At 38.2% G+C, this 15,469-nt stretch overlaps 1 long non-coding RNA gene across 1 annotated transcript in view; it reads right to left on the reverse strand.

Moving 5' to 3' along the window:
* Positions 1-1,481: 1,481 nt before the first annotated feature.
* Positions 1,482-15,469, reverse strand: part of LOC142491996 (uncharacterized) — a 60,392-nt gene continuing 46,404 nt past the window's right edge. The window contains exons 2-4 of the long non-coding RNA XR_012800645.1: positions 4,264-4,358; positions 2,341-2,492; positions 1,482-1,706 (exon numbers count right to left, since the gene is read on the reverse strand). This is a non-coding gene — a long non-coding RNA (uncharacterized LOC142491996). The remainder of the gene's footprint in view (positions 1,707-2,340; positions 2,493-4,263; positions 4,359-15,469) is intronic.

Here is a 15,469-nt window from a genome sequence, read left to right on the forward strand (position 1 = left end):
CCAATGGCAGCCACCTCGCTGTGACATTTACTATCTCTTCTACATTTATAACAGTGCCCATTTTCAGCTATATATTCATGTGGCATTTGAAAAGCATGTAAAGATGCAGAACATTGCTGATTTGTCTCTTAAGAGCAATGACGTTGACATTTTACACTCAGTACTTACACTTGAAAATTACAGCTCATATAGATAACTACATTTTCTGAAACATTTGATTCAATGTTTCTAAATTCCTGTGATTTTAGGAATTCAGTGTGCATTTATATTAAAATAATTATCCTATTTACATCAAGTAATGATATTCATTTCAGTCAGTTAAATTCTAGTCTTTAGTTTCTTAGATACATTTTTACTTTCAACTGATTTGTATGGCTCATCAACCGCAAAAATATTCCTTAAAAGAAACATATAGTTTATCTTCATGCCACATTAGAGAAATTTAATGATTTCAGACACTAATAGCAAGAGTAAATGTTCTGCCAAATGCTGCATTTCTGAAAGATCAGTTTTCCTCCTCCTCCGCATCATCATTTTTTATATTTTCTTACAAGCAACTTTGAACTAATTCACCAAGGTACATTGCAGGTATCGTACCTAATTCAGGTGTTAACTGCCATTCAAGTCATCATAAACCCTTGGTAAACACAAAAAACAAAACTGTGCGCTACTACCTAACTACCTATAAAGTTTAAATGTATAAATATATACAGTGCAGTGACTATACCATCAATTTAGTGATAAAAAATTTATAAAAAATTAAACCACAACTCCCACAGTGAGATAATTAAACATTAAATAATAAGTGCCACATAACCGTGTTGGGGATAATGGCGTCTGCAGCTGTAAACGCAGGGGTGGCTCAGCACCCCACACACACTAAGAGAATGGAAACAAAAGAAAACAGCGCACAACGCCAAATAGTGAAGCAAATTCAACAATATATTATAGAATTAAAAAGGGGGTAATATATCTGCGTACATGAAAAAAGTTGGTAAAAGGCATGTAGTGTGTATCACACTGTTTACCACTCGGCAGCTGTTAGCTGTAGATTCAGGTGCTTGCTTCCCTCTGCTGCTGCAGCTCAGTTGATTCTGGGGCAGGACGTCAGTCTTTTCACTCCCAAGGGGATTTCCCTTCATGCACCCAGGTTCAGCAGCTGGTACTGGGGCTCGGTGAAATCGCTCCTGCTTCCTGGCCGATATGAAGCTGCTCCTGTACCTCGGCAGGTGTATCCTCTGCACAGAGGTTAAAACGCAGCTTGCTGGGGTGCCCTCAGCGTGCCACGATGCAGCAGTGGTGGATTCAATAGGGAAGTTTGAACAATCTTACAAAGTCTCTCACAAGTGTCCAAAACAGCACACAGGATGAAATAAAAACAGGACAGGCCAATACATAGACAAAGGCCAATGTAAGCAGATATAAGGCAATAGAATGTTACATCCAACTAGTTTCGTAGAATTAACTACTTCTTCAGGGAATAATTAGGCCATTACCCAGAGGTCTTAAATACCTCACATAGATACCTTATTGGTCAACCAATTAGGGATAGACCAATCATCTATAATAGGTAATGGTCTGCGTGATAGGGAAGATGTGTAGTTTACTTTTAAAACAACAACTTTATTAACAAAAAAAACAAAACAATACCTATTTAATATAAACTTACATATAGACAAAACCTAGCATAAATAATTAAAAACATGCTGGAATAAAAGAAACACAATATTAGTCGACTTAAAATAGACACCATCATTACTTGCATAAAAATATGTAACTAGAAAAAAGCGTAGGATAAAGAAAGGAAAACAGAGATACAGAGATAAATGATACATCCCCTAGGTACAGAGAGGTGGTGAGCTAAAGATTCAATAAAGTGCCCAAATATCCACATCCTCATTTAACCCCTTAGGGGACATAGTATCTAACTTATGTATCCAATATGTCTCTTTAGAAGACAATGTTTTAACTCTGTTCCCTGTTACAGGAATCAACTGAATCACCTTAAAAGTGAGACTTGACGGATCTTTATTATGGTGTATCAGGAAGTGTCTAGATACACTATGTTTTAAAAAACATAGTGTATCTAGACACTTCCTGATACACCATAATAAAGATCCGTCAAGTCTCACTTTTAAGGGGATTCAGTTGATTCCTGTAAATAGAAGAGGAGGGGACAGAGTTAAAACATTGTCTTCTAAAGAGACATATTGGATACATAAGTTAGATACTAAATCAGCATGCAGAAGTTCATGAAGAGGCACTGCCCCAGATGGAGCCTGGCCAAAAGACAGCATATGCAGTCACTGAGGGAGTCCAATGGAAGGCTAAGATACTAACCTCTTGTCAAGGTCGAATCCAGTTACAAATAGCCATGTATCAGTGACAGGCAAAGACGCGATAGTTATCTGCCATTGAATTGGTCGTCGGTAGGAGGCTACTTCCTTGGGGCAGTTGAGTGTCAGGATGCATCAACACAGATGCAAGAGGACCTGTGAGTGGAAAACTTGTCTATGAAATGGGAGTCAGAATTAGAAATGGGTACATCAAGCTCTGCAAAGGAATACATGAGAGGATTAGCCTCTTTAACCCTGCAGATGGCTTCACTAATATGACAACAAATTCTCGCAGGCATCATGCTGTTTCTTCCTCCCTGTCACTAGAGTGACCATCTGTGTCTGGTTCAGCATCATTGATCTCCAGCTGCTCAACCTTGGTGGAACTCTTATCAGTTCTGACTACCCCGTAGCATCTCTCTTTCTCAATGCATTCATTTATTCAGATGGAAGCACTATTGAATAACCAGTGATGCCTTTCTCATCATGCGATATTGGATACATTTGTCTCATTCTACTCATAGTCTTTATAGCGACGGCTTTCATAGCAACAAATCTATTTCGGACCATGTGAGTACGGTAAAATGACTGGATCTGTTTTACACTTCTCAGTTGTAATTGGTTCTTCTTTGTGGAAAGCAGACTGTAGCACTGAGACAGCATTGAGCATTTGCCTATAGGAACACACAGCTTGCATGGTTATGACGCAGGATGTGTATCCAGACTGAATCACACAAGCAGCTTTCTTCATATTCCTGGTTCGTCTTTTGTTGCTGAACCTTTCTGACATTTAGAAAACAAAGGAGAGCTAGAAACCCAATATGGCACTCAATTCCCAAAGCTGAATGTTTAGTGATAAGAATTAAAAATACATTTTATTGTTCATCATAATTAAAAGGATGGGGGTTAAAATCCTTTAAAGGACACACACATAACAATCCTATGTAGAGTGCTATATGCACTCTGGATTGATAATGAACAAAACAGTTGAGTAGAATTAGATCAATGTTTCGAATTAAGGTGCTGGTATACAGTTAACCTAAGATATAAAGGTGTTGCTTCAACAGTAAGAAGTATACATACACTGAGTTAATAATGTAACAACCTGAATGCATTGGTTGAACCACTGGGGTTAAATGATACCCTCTGACAGAGTAGGATCCAATCAAATAATTTCCTACAAAAAGTACTACTTAGCAACCAATTTGTTGACATTCATTTGTGTTAAGAATGCCTGTAAAAGGACGTTGGGTTCAGGTAATCAATGCACACATTAGAATGGGATATGCTTTATCAGCCTCTGTGTATTGTTCATTACTTATTTTCCCTTTCTAAGCTCTACAAAACAAGACTCAAGTCAAAGATGGCATAGAACATCTGTATCAAATGCCAATACATTTAAGAAATTAAAAAGCAAAAAGTATGTTTATTAGCACACCTACACTACTTGAATCCCTTTGGTTGCTGTACCATGTGATAGGTTACATTAGTTCAAATATATGTGACGTCATCCTTTAAAGTTACATCACATCCTTTTGAACTAATGTAATCTATCACATGGTACAGCAACCAATGGGATTGTCTTCAATCCCATTGGCTCTAATACCATGTGATATAACCATGTGGTTTGAAGGATGTGACGTACCTCCCTTGGAGATGGCGTCACATCCTTCACCAAAAAAAAAGGAGGCGGACACATGATACAGCGTCCAATCAGATTGTAGCTGTACCATCTGACCAGAAAATGTGACATCACAGGCCATTTATAAGGCCTTGATGGCTCATTTTACCTCAAAAAGCCGATGAGACAACATCGTGTTGTGGATTACCATTGGGCTATGGATTGACAGCTAAAGATAGACGATTACAGAAAAGAAAGAAATAAAAAGACGGTGATTGAAGACAAAAGAAAGAAGAATTTTGTTACCTGTTCCGGATCTTCAAGGTGGATGGCGTTGGATTGACTTTGATGTCGCGGTACAAGAGATTGCAGAATCGCTGGGATTCAGAGGGCCAACGCTTCTAAAGGTAAGAAAAATATTGAATGTACTTTCATGTTTTTCATTGCTCATTGACTGATAATGTATTAATCTGTGCCCTTTTAGGGTACAGATCAATACAGTGATAGCCAATGCATTTTTTGGCAAATGCTTTTTTTCTATTGATTGTATTATTTTAGTTTCCTGTTTATTGTTTGGCATATATTGTTTATAATTTGGATGGCTTGTTTTTATTTAATTTTCAAAATGGTTTAGCATTTTTATTTAATGATTTATTTGTTGGCTACTGGTTTTAATTGTTTTGTTGACAGTGGTTTTATTAATTAATTGATTTGTTGGCTAGTGTTTAAAATTAATTTATTGATTGGTTGGGTTGTGCTTTTGTTTATTTCATTGGTTGGCTAGTGCGTTTATTTATTTCATTGGTTGGCTAGTGCTTTTTGTTTATTAATTGTTTGTTTGGCTAGTGCTTTTATTTATTGAATTGGGATGTTTAGGTGCTTGTGTATATGTTTTATTAATGTGTGTTTTTGGCCTTCATGCTTTTTTATTTGGGTGACCATTGACTGCTATAGGGGCTTATCATGCCCATATTATATAGGTATGATGTACCACTGTGCCAATCAATGGGTACAGGGTGGGTATAGTGGTCCCGGGTGCTTGTGAGTAGCAATGGTGGGTGAAGGGGGTATTTGTCCCTAGGTGGGTCAAAATATGTCTAAATCCATGTAACAAACTCTTGACCATCTGTCCAGGATTCTTAACGTGCTGAAATTTGTTTTGATATTGAAACTGGTCAGTCATACTGGATTTATTTATTTATAAAATATGTTACCAGGAAGTAATACATTGAGAGTTAGCTCTCGTTTTCAAGTATGTCCTGTTAAGATGACAAATAGTACATGGTTACAAATACATAGTTACATAAGTGAACATGGTATACATTATATACAAGACATTGCATGCACAGTTAGAGATCATATATATTGTAGGTGTATGTAACAGTTACAGACAAGATTAAAATGTGAGACAGCTTTAGTTTTGAAAGAACTTAGACTGGTGATGGCTGTGAGAGTCTCTGGTAGATTGTTCCAGTTTTGTGGGACACTGTAAGAGAAGGAGGAGCAGACAACTAAATAATGGGCCACATATTTTAATTTCATATTTTTTGTATAAAATCTTATCCATGCATGATTAAAAAATATATAATTCCCATTTATTTCCCAACATTTTCAGATGGAAAGAACAAAGGCTGCTTGAAGCTACGTGTTGGAAACTGAATGCATCAATATTCTGCACCTAGTTCCTGCTGCAATGTCACTTATTGCTGCCAAACTACCGTACATCTCATTTGGCAGTGAATAGGAGAACCATCCTTATTTGTAACTGACTATGTTCAAGCAGTATTAATTATTTTATAGATGTGTGTACTTGAAATGTATACTCTATGCTCTATGCCCAGGACATACTTGAAAACGAGAGGTAACTCTCAACGTATTACTTCCTGGTAAAACATTTTTATAAATAAATAAGTATACAATCTGGATCTCCCAGAATAATTGTTCATTTCTTGTAGATATCTTGCAGACATACAATATTGCCTTTAAGGTACATTTAATCATGTGTTCCAAATTCTTAATGTTTTGGACACATTGCATTTACAATGAGAAAAAATATTTACAAAACGTATGTGTTTTCTAAAACTACAGCATCTGTTTTCTAAGAACATTTGTACTTCTTACATAAGTTGTTTATGTTTCAGTATTAATTTTGTATTTGTCCTTTCTTGTCAGCAAATGTGATAGAGTAAATATTGAAGTGGAAAATAAAGTTACAAAAAAGGGATGTATCAAGTTGCAAAAAGTTGGTGTTTTAATATTACAGAGTATTTAATAACATAACAGATTTAGCATTTTCCCAAATGAGCTAGCTCTCTCTCTCTCTCTCTCTCTCTCTCTCTCTCTCTCTCTCTCTCTCTCTCTCTCTCTTTCTCTCTCTCTCTCTCTCTCTCTCTCTCTCTCTCTCTTCTCTCTCTCTCTCTCTCTCTCTCTCTCTCTCTCTCTCTCTCTCTCTCTCTCTCTCTCTCTCTCTTTCATAGAACTAGGGGACGGTGGGCAGGACAGATGCTGCAGCATTTTAGAGGGTGGTCGGGGAAAAGGGAGCAGGATGCGGTGGCAGCAGAGGGGGCGGCAGAAGAGGAGAGAAGGAGTGGGGGGCAGGGCACACCACTGGGGCAGAGTCTAACCCGATCGTCTATTATGACTTCTGGTGTTTACCACCAGGACTCCCTCCTCCCTACTCAACAGCGTAAAGGCACTTCTCGAACTTTAATGAATAGGTCCTTTAGAGTGGTAAAAAAAAGCGCTCTAGATATTGGCTTTTATTAAAAGCATTTTCTAAACGTCGAAAGGGACTAATTTCATATGGTCGAAAGCGGCCTTTCAGGGCAGTTTTTGCCAAAAAAAAACATTGACGTCAATAATGAATCAGCCCTTAATCTGAGGCTGTTTTTGCTTTTGTAAGTCATGCTCAATTCAGAATCGTTTTTTTTTGCAATTGATAAACCCTTGGAAACACTGGTAAACAGCCTCAAGTAAGGTAAACATGAATAATAATGTTTACTAATTTCTGTACTAATGAAGGAGCCTCATGAAGGGTTGTTATAATAATGAACTGTTAATTATAAATACCTAAATAAAAATTGTATGAATATTTTTTTTAAATATTATTTGTCCTAGGGTAAAAGTAAAAAAAACATGCCAGGTGCATGTTTAATAGGTAACACTTAGATTGACACACTTAAAAAAAAAAAAAAATATATATATATATATATATATATATATATATGTATATATATTTATATTTATATACTGTATACAGTTAGGTCCGGAAATAATTGGACACTGACCCAATTTTCATAATGTTGGCTCTGTACGCCACCACAATGGATTTGAAATGAAACAACCGAGATGCAACAGAAGTGCAGACTTTCAGCTTTAATTCAAGGGGTTGAACAAAAATATTGTATGAAACGTTTAGGAATTGCAACCATTTTCATACACAGTACCGTTATTTCAGGGGCTCAAATGTAATTGGACAAATTAATATAATCATAAATAAAATGTTCATTTTTAATACTTTGTCGAGAATCCTTTGCAGCCAATGACTGCTTGAAGTCTGGAACACATGGACATCACCAAATGCTGGTTTCCTCCTTTGTGATGCTTTGCCAGGCCTTTACTGCAGCTGTCTTCAGTTGTTGTTTGTTCGTGGGTCTTTCTGCCTTAAGTTTTGTCTTCAGCAAGTGAAATGCATGCTCGATCGGGTTGAGATCAGGTGATTGACTCGGCCATTGCAGAATATTCCACTTCTTTGCCTTAAAAAACTCCTGGGTTGCTTTCGCAGTATGTTTTGCGTCATTGTCCATCTGTAAAGTGAAGCGCCGTACAATCAACTTAGCATATACAATATATCCCTATACACTTCAGAATTCATCTGGTTGCTTCTGTCACATCATCAATAAACACTAGTGACCCCGTGCCATTGTAAGCCATGCATGCCGATGCATCACTCTGCCTCCATCGTATTTTACAGATGATGTGGTATGCTTCGGATCATGAGCCATTCCAAGCTTTCTCCATACTTTTTTCTTCCGATCATTCTGGTACAGGTTGATCTTAGTTTAATCTGTCCAAAGAATGCTGTTCCAGAACTGGGCTGTTTTTTTTAGATATTGTTTGGCAAAGTCTAATCTGGCCTTTCTATTCTTGTGGCTTATGAATGGTTTGCACCTTGGGGTGAACCCTCTGTATTTGTTCTCGTGAAGTCTTCTCTTTATGGTAGACTTGGATAATGATATGCCAACCTCCTGGAGAGTGTTCTTCACTTGGCTGGTTGCTGTGAATGGGATTTTTCTTTACCATGGAAAGGATCCTACAATCATCCACCACTGTTGTCTGCCGTGGACGTCCAGGCCTTTTTGTGTTTCAGAGCTCACCAGTGCGTTCTTTTTTTCTCAGAATGTACCAAACTGTTGATTTGGCCACTCTTAGGGCCTCATGCAGAGAGCATAGAATTTTAAAATTGGCGAATTTCATAAAAAGTAGCTTTTTTGGAGAGTTTTATTCTCCATATGCAGAAAAGTGCGAATTCTGCTATGTTTAACATGGATGCGTGTGGCGAGTTTAAATTGGCGAGATGCGCGCTTCAGAAACGTGTAAAAACAAATTCGCGCCTTTTTTCCCCCTTTACTATAGGCGGCGAGCGCCATCTTGCCATCTTTTCCTGGCGCGGCAAAAATGCGAGAATCGCGCCATTTTCTTGGCGCGAACAGCCGCTACATGCCGTTCGCACATCTCTGCATTCGGAGAGTTTTAAAAATGGCGAGATGGAGGTTCTCGCCAGCCGCGAGGCGAGTTTTAGCAATAGAAAAAACAAAATGGCGCGTTTTTCGTAACTCGCCATTTTCTGCCGGTTTCTGCGCGAAATTGTACAAAAAATGGCGAATTTCGAAATAACGATGCTCTCTGCATGAGGCCCTTAATGTTCCTGCTATCTTTTTTTTGCAGCCTAAGGATGTCCTGTTTTACTTTCAATGAGAGCTCCTTTGACCGCATGTTGTGGGTTCACAACAACAGCTTCCAAATGCGAATGCCACCTGGAATCAACTCCAGACCTTTTACCTGCTTCATTGATGATGAAATAACAAAGGAATAGACCACACCTGTCCATGAAACAGCTTTTGAGTAAATTGTCTAATTACTTTTGATCCCTTGAAAAAGAGGGGGCTACATATTAAAGAGATGTAATTCCTAAACCCTTTCTCCAATTTGGATGTGAAAACCCTCAAATTAAAGCTGATAGACTGAACTTTAAGCCCATATTCATTATTTAACTGTAACGAATGTATTTTGGTACACAGCCGAAATAACAAAACTTGGATCAGTATCCAATTATTTCCGGACCTAACTGTATATATATATATATATAAGATACACAAAAGATGCCACAGTCAAATCACCCCTATTTGACTACTGTAAGTAATCAGTTAACCAAAGGTCAGGGTTAAAAGTGACCCTCTGGTGGTGCTACCGACCCAAGGGAATTATATAACTAAGAAAAAGTTGGGTCAAAAAGGTGCACTCAAACACTGAATAATGAAAAATAGAAAAAAATGGACTTTATTAGCAAAAAGTATAAAAAACACATAAAACAGACCCACACAGATCGTATGACAAATCGCTATGTGACACAGCGTAGAAACACCAAAGAGGTACAATAGGTCTGGTAAGAACCAAAACAAGATAACAATATATTATTGCAAATATACCATAACAGAACCAGGGAAAAAAATAATTTCCCCCCAAGTAGTGTGACAAAGATCGGCCGATCCAATGCAATAGATAATGATTAATATGAATGGTAAGTAAATCCAGACCACAGAAAAAATATATAATGAATATACATAAACCTCCCGGAAGAAGCCTTTTTGGTGAAACGGCATCGCCACAGCATCACACGCGGTACAAGAGACAGTCCTGTTGGCGAACATTTCTCTGACTCTGGCCATAAGATGAACGATCTGAGGGTTGCCATACTCAAAGGTAATCTTAAAACCCCGAAAGAGAGACGGTTGCATGAATACAAATTTATGCAACTGTTCGGGACACTTAGCAGTGGCCTAAAGAGATCGAAATTTTATGAGTCATTACTGACAGTAGTGAACTCTCGTCCCATGAGCGCTAAAGGCCATGTCTGTACATACTGTGCAATATGTATGCACACACAGCTGTCTCTCACACATACTATTACTCCTTGTTTTTCCATCCCTATACACCAATAGGGATCACTAAGTATCCACACACACTTTTAGTTGTGCTACAAACTCTCACATTTCCACACCCACCCACACCATTTATATCCACTCCCACTCCACACACACCTTGTGTAAAGCACTGTATATACTGTAGGCTCTCCATTCATTTTTATTCACACTGATACACATACTGCACCGACACACTTTATTCGAGCAAATACCCAGTATGTACCTGGCAGATACCTGGAATGCGCCGCTCCTCACCTCTGACAAGCCTCGTTGCGTTTGCCTTCCCAGCCTGGGTTCATGCCTGGCTGACGGGCGGCTGATCTGTTAAATGATAATGATTAGGATTTAATAGGCTGCAATGCTTCGCGTGTCTACCAGATGGCATAAATTCATGAATTGTAATGCAGTATATATATATATACTGTGCAGTATTGCAGCCAGTGGGAATAAAATGCTTCAATCCCTGCTTGGAAAATAACCCAATGCACTCGGGCAGAAAACAGTCACAAACCTCAATACACCCGGGTATACCCGAATTCGTGGGACTAGCCGAGCTCGAATAAAGTGTGTCGCCAGTGTACACACTCTTTCTTCACTTGCTTTCAGTAACCTTTTGACACCTCTTGCCATAAAACACATCCACACCGGGAGAAGGAACAGCACAGATAACATTCCAAGAGACACTGTTTTTAAGTATACCTTTTGCTTCATTCATTGTAACATCGCCGGAAGAAGAGATCAGTGTATCTCGAAAGCTCGCACAAATAAAAGCATTTCGTTAGCCACAGAACGGTATCATCTATTTATTAATTTTTTGATTATATATATAAATATATATATATATATATATATATATATATATAAAAAAAACTACAGATGCAGCGGCCATTATTCGAACATTTCACGGAGCTGTTTTTGTGTGCTCTGCTGTATTCCACGTGAAATTTATGCCTGTGTTTACCGTGGTTGAACTGTTTGAATTTCATGGATTTTTATTTCTTTGGGTGCAATTCTTCGCGTATCCGTGGCAGAAATGAATTAATTGTACTGTACTACTGTGCTACTGTGTCAAGTTGCAGGTGTTTAAAAACAGAACACTAAAATGCTATTTTCTGCACTTGATAAAAATGAGTCAACACGTGGTAGGGTTGGAAGAAATCACGCGCCATGACATGGGTATTCCGAGGTATACAAAGCGTGAAATAATCAAATAATGGCAGCTGCATCTGTAGTAAATGTAGGCACACTGATTGATTGGACTAGAATTACTACAATAGCAGGCAATATAGTCACACCGGTGTGAACGGGTCTCTTCTTGTTGAATGACGGACCACTTGAGTAAGGTTGGTCTGCTTGTCAATTCGAGAGAGCGTGGGGGTTCGGTTGCTTTTGGGTGCCTGTTCGGGCTGCTTTATGTGTGGGAGGGTGTCATCTGGGCCACTAGTTGGTTGGGACGCAGGGCATGTTAATGCCTGGTTAAGGGAACACGGCACATGGCTGCCACCTTTGTTACCTTGGCTGTCCCTGGATGTTCAGAAGGGGACTGGCAGGACTCCTCCACCACAGGGCTTCTGACACCAGGCCCTTCTAACCTCCCTGTTGGCGATCCTGTGTTTTCTTCTTTTTTTGTTATGTTTGTAATTATGATGACAAATAAACATAAATAGCTGCTAAGAATGAATCAAGCTAGCATCAAGAAAAAATATGATTCAAATTAGTAAAGTTATTAAAATTGTTACTTTATGAAAGTTGAATCATTCTAGAAAAGGCAATTATACTTTTTCCCCCTGATACGCGTGACTGGCCTATTATGATCAATATGTTGTTTGTTGCCTTTTTTCTAGACTGATTGGATAAATCTAGACTGAAAAGGTATGTCTTTCTTAAAGTCTCCCTAATGCAAAACCAGGGAAATAACTGGTCCAAAAACAGTGCACCACATGGGAATGTTTTTCCTTAATAACTCTGGTGCAGTCTTTTAAAAAAATATATATTTATATACAGTATGACTTCGATAAATATAATCCATTCTGTTTTTTGACACATCCTATATTTTCATCCTGTTTTAAATGTCTGTTTAATTTGTAATTAGGAAGAGCTTTAAGTCCCATTGGGAGAAAAGTCCCACATAAATGAGGGTGTTGTTTAATAACCCATAAGGGACCTATTTACTAAAGTCTCCCAGTTGCAAAACTCGAGCAAGCACAATACAACAGCACTATATTATCAAAGAAAAGTGATACTATTGAAAGCAATAGGAGATTTTTCCTTTGATTAATCGGTGCAATTACCGGAGGAAGACTTTTTTTAAATGACCAGCTAAATATGGTTGGACTGGTCTGCCAAGGAGAATAAATACAGATAACAAATAAAACAGATAATACACAAAACAGTAATTCCTTGGCGCACTGTCAGATATTAAACCTGGCAAAATGGATAAAGTCCCATAGCCTTGATGATGGAGATATTAAGTCCACAGTCCACAGCACTCGATTCCTTTGGATTAAGGCCTGATCTGGAAATAAAAAGACAGAACAACCATTGCGCAGTACCCTATGGTCAGTTCTGCTCTCCCCCACCGTTGCCAGCTACTTACTTAAAAGTAGATAAAATGGGCCTAAAAAGGTATCTTTCCTTGCTTCACGGCTGGCTCCAATTGAACGTTGTGGCAAGCGATGAAAACCTCACTCCAAATCCACGTCCGCAACACCACAAACCGTAAGTGAAGGAAAGATAAGGCACCAATAGTGTTATACCAAACATTTATTGCTAAAAACAACAGGGTAAACAACAGTGCACTCACATGCCGTTATTCCCTACATGCAGCATACAACGTGCCGTCCGCTCTCATGGGAGGATACCGGGGTGATGCAGGAGGAGGCTGGAGTTGGTGTGAATCCCCGCTTCGTGGCCGCGACTCGGAGCGCCTCATCCTTCCTCTGATGACGTCACCGCTGATCAACCCCTTCTCCTCTCCAAATGTATGCACGCTGTATCACATACTGAAGGCTCCACCCTATGCGCGTTTCTTGACTGCTGACGTCACTTCTTCAGGGGTAATGGAGCAGTGGGGGCACTTGATGTTATTTATACACATGTGCATAGTGTTCGTAGGATTCCCATTGGATGATTGTCCACACTGGGGCCTCCTACTAATCGCCCTCACATGAGTGATAAAAGACAATCTATTAAACAGCTGACTTTAACTATTTCATGTCGGGACAATGACACAGATTATATCTTATACACTCTGCTACAGTACAATTTGTAACTATTTCATGTCGGGACAATGACACAGACTATATCTTATACACTCTGCTAAAATACAATTAATACATCAATAAGAATACATCAATAAAAATATATAAGAATATATAAAAAATATATAAAAGAGCTAGCAATATTGTGGGGGTTAGTTCAAAATTGAAACTAATAAGCAATCCCCTGACTTTTACCTATATAGAGGACCCAGAGAGAAAAAGGGAAAAAGAGAAAAACTGCGGATTTGGTAGAATTGGAGGACTGGTTAGCAATTTCTTTTACAATAGAATATAGACCTAGCTATCCTTTAAGAATGCTGCCAGGTCAAATTCTATGTTGAGACCTCTCGGGGTCATGGTTTTAAGGGTATATATCCAGTAGCTTTCGCGTCTGGATATAAGGTTAATTTTATCACCCCCTCTCCAATTCTGTTTAGGACATTCAATCCCTTTGCATACAGTATTAAACCTGCAGGGTTTTGACCATGTTTAATTTTAAAGTGGCTGGAGACACTATGTGTCTCCAGACCCCTTTTAATATTGTAGACATGTTCTGCAAGACGTCGTTTCAATGGTCTACCTGTTCGCCCTACATATTGTAGTCCACACGGGCACTCTAACAGGTAGACCACAAAAGGAGTCTTGCAAGAAATAAATGACTTACAGTAATGGGGAATTTAGTCCCTGTAACATTAGATTTAAAGTTATTGCATTTAGAACTATAGCTGCAACCGATGCACTTGCCACATGTAAAGAATCCATCTAATTCTTTTAACCATGTGGTATTTTGTGCTTTTATAGAATTGAATGGACAACTAGGGGATAGTTTTAGTTTTAAATTATCAGCTTTTTTGAAAACTATCTGTGGATACTTGGGTAGTATTGTTTTTAATACTGTATCACCCTGTAGAATACCCCATTGTTTTTTAATTATTTGTGTTATTTTGTTAGACATTCCATTATATTTAGTAATAAAAGGAATAAACTCAACTCCATCTGACTGATTTTGTCTCTTATTATCCATACAGATAAGGTCATCTCTATTTGTATTTTTAGCTGCCTCTAAAGCTCTCATAACCTTATTGTGGTTATATTCCCTATGAAAGAATTTATTTTTAAGTTCATTGGCCTGCATGTCAAATACTTCTGGTTGAGAGCAATTCCTTTTTGTTCTTAAAAACTGGCCCTTGGGAATATTGTTAATCCATCTATGGTTATGATGGCTAGATGCCAAGAGATAGGTGTTTGCATCAACCTTTTTATAAAATGTCTTGGTCTCAATGGACCCTTTCTCGATGAACAATGTCAAATCTAAAAAGTCTATAGTATATGGGCTGGTGTTAAATGTGAATTTTAGATTCATATTATTATTGTTTAGATATTCTTGGAATTTCCCCAAATCATCTTTGCCTCCACCCCAGATACATAGCACATCGTCAATATAGCGTTTCCATACTACAAGGTTCGCCCCAAATGGGCCGCCGGATTGGGGCGAACCTTGTACTATGGAAACGCTATATTGACGATGTGCTATGTATCTGGGGTGGAGGCAAAGATGATTTGGGGAAATTCCAAGAATATCTAAACAATAATAATATGAATCTAAAATTCACATTTAATACCAGCCCATATACTATAGACTTTTTAGATTTGACATTGTTCATCGAGAAAGGGTCCATTGAGACCAAGACATTTTATAAAAAGGTCGATGCAAACACCTATCTCTTGGCATCTAGCCATCATAACCATAGATGGATTAACAATATTCCCAAGGGCCAGTTTTTAAGAACAAAAAGGAATTGCTCTCAACCAGAAGTATTTGACATGCAGGCCAATGAACTTAAAAATAAATTCTTTCATAGGGAATATAACCACAATAAGGTTATGAGAGCTTTAGAGGCAGCTAAAAATACAAATAGAGATGACCTTATCTGTATGGATAATAAGAGACAAAATCAGTCAGATGGAGTTGAGTTTATTCCTTTTATTACTAAATATAATGGAATGTCTAACAAAATAACACAAATAATTAAAAAAACACTGGGGTAT

Source organism: Ascaphus truei, chromosome 4 (genome assembly GCF_040206685.1).
Source record: "Ascaphus truei isolate aAscTru1 chromosome 4, aAscTru1.hap1, whole genome shotgun sequence".
Lineage (NCBI taxonomy): Eukaryota > Metazoa > Chordata > Amphibia > Anura > Ascaphidae > Ascaphus > Ascaphus truei.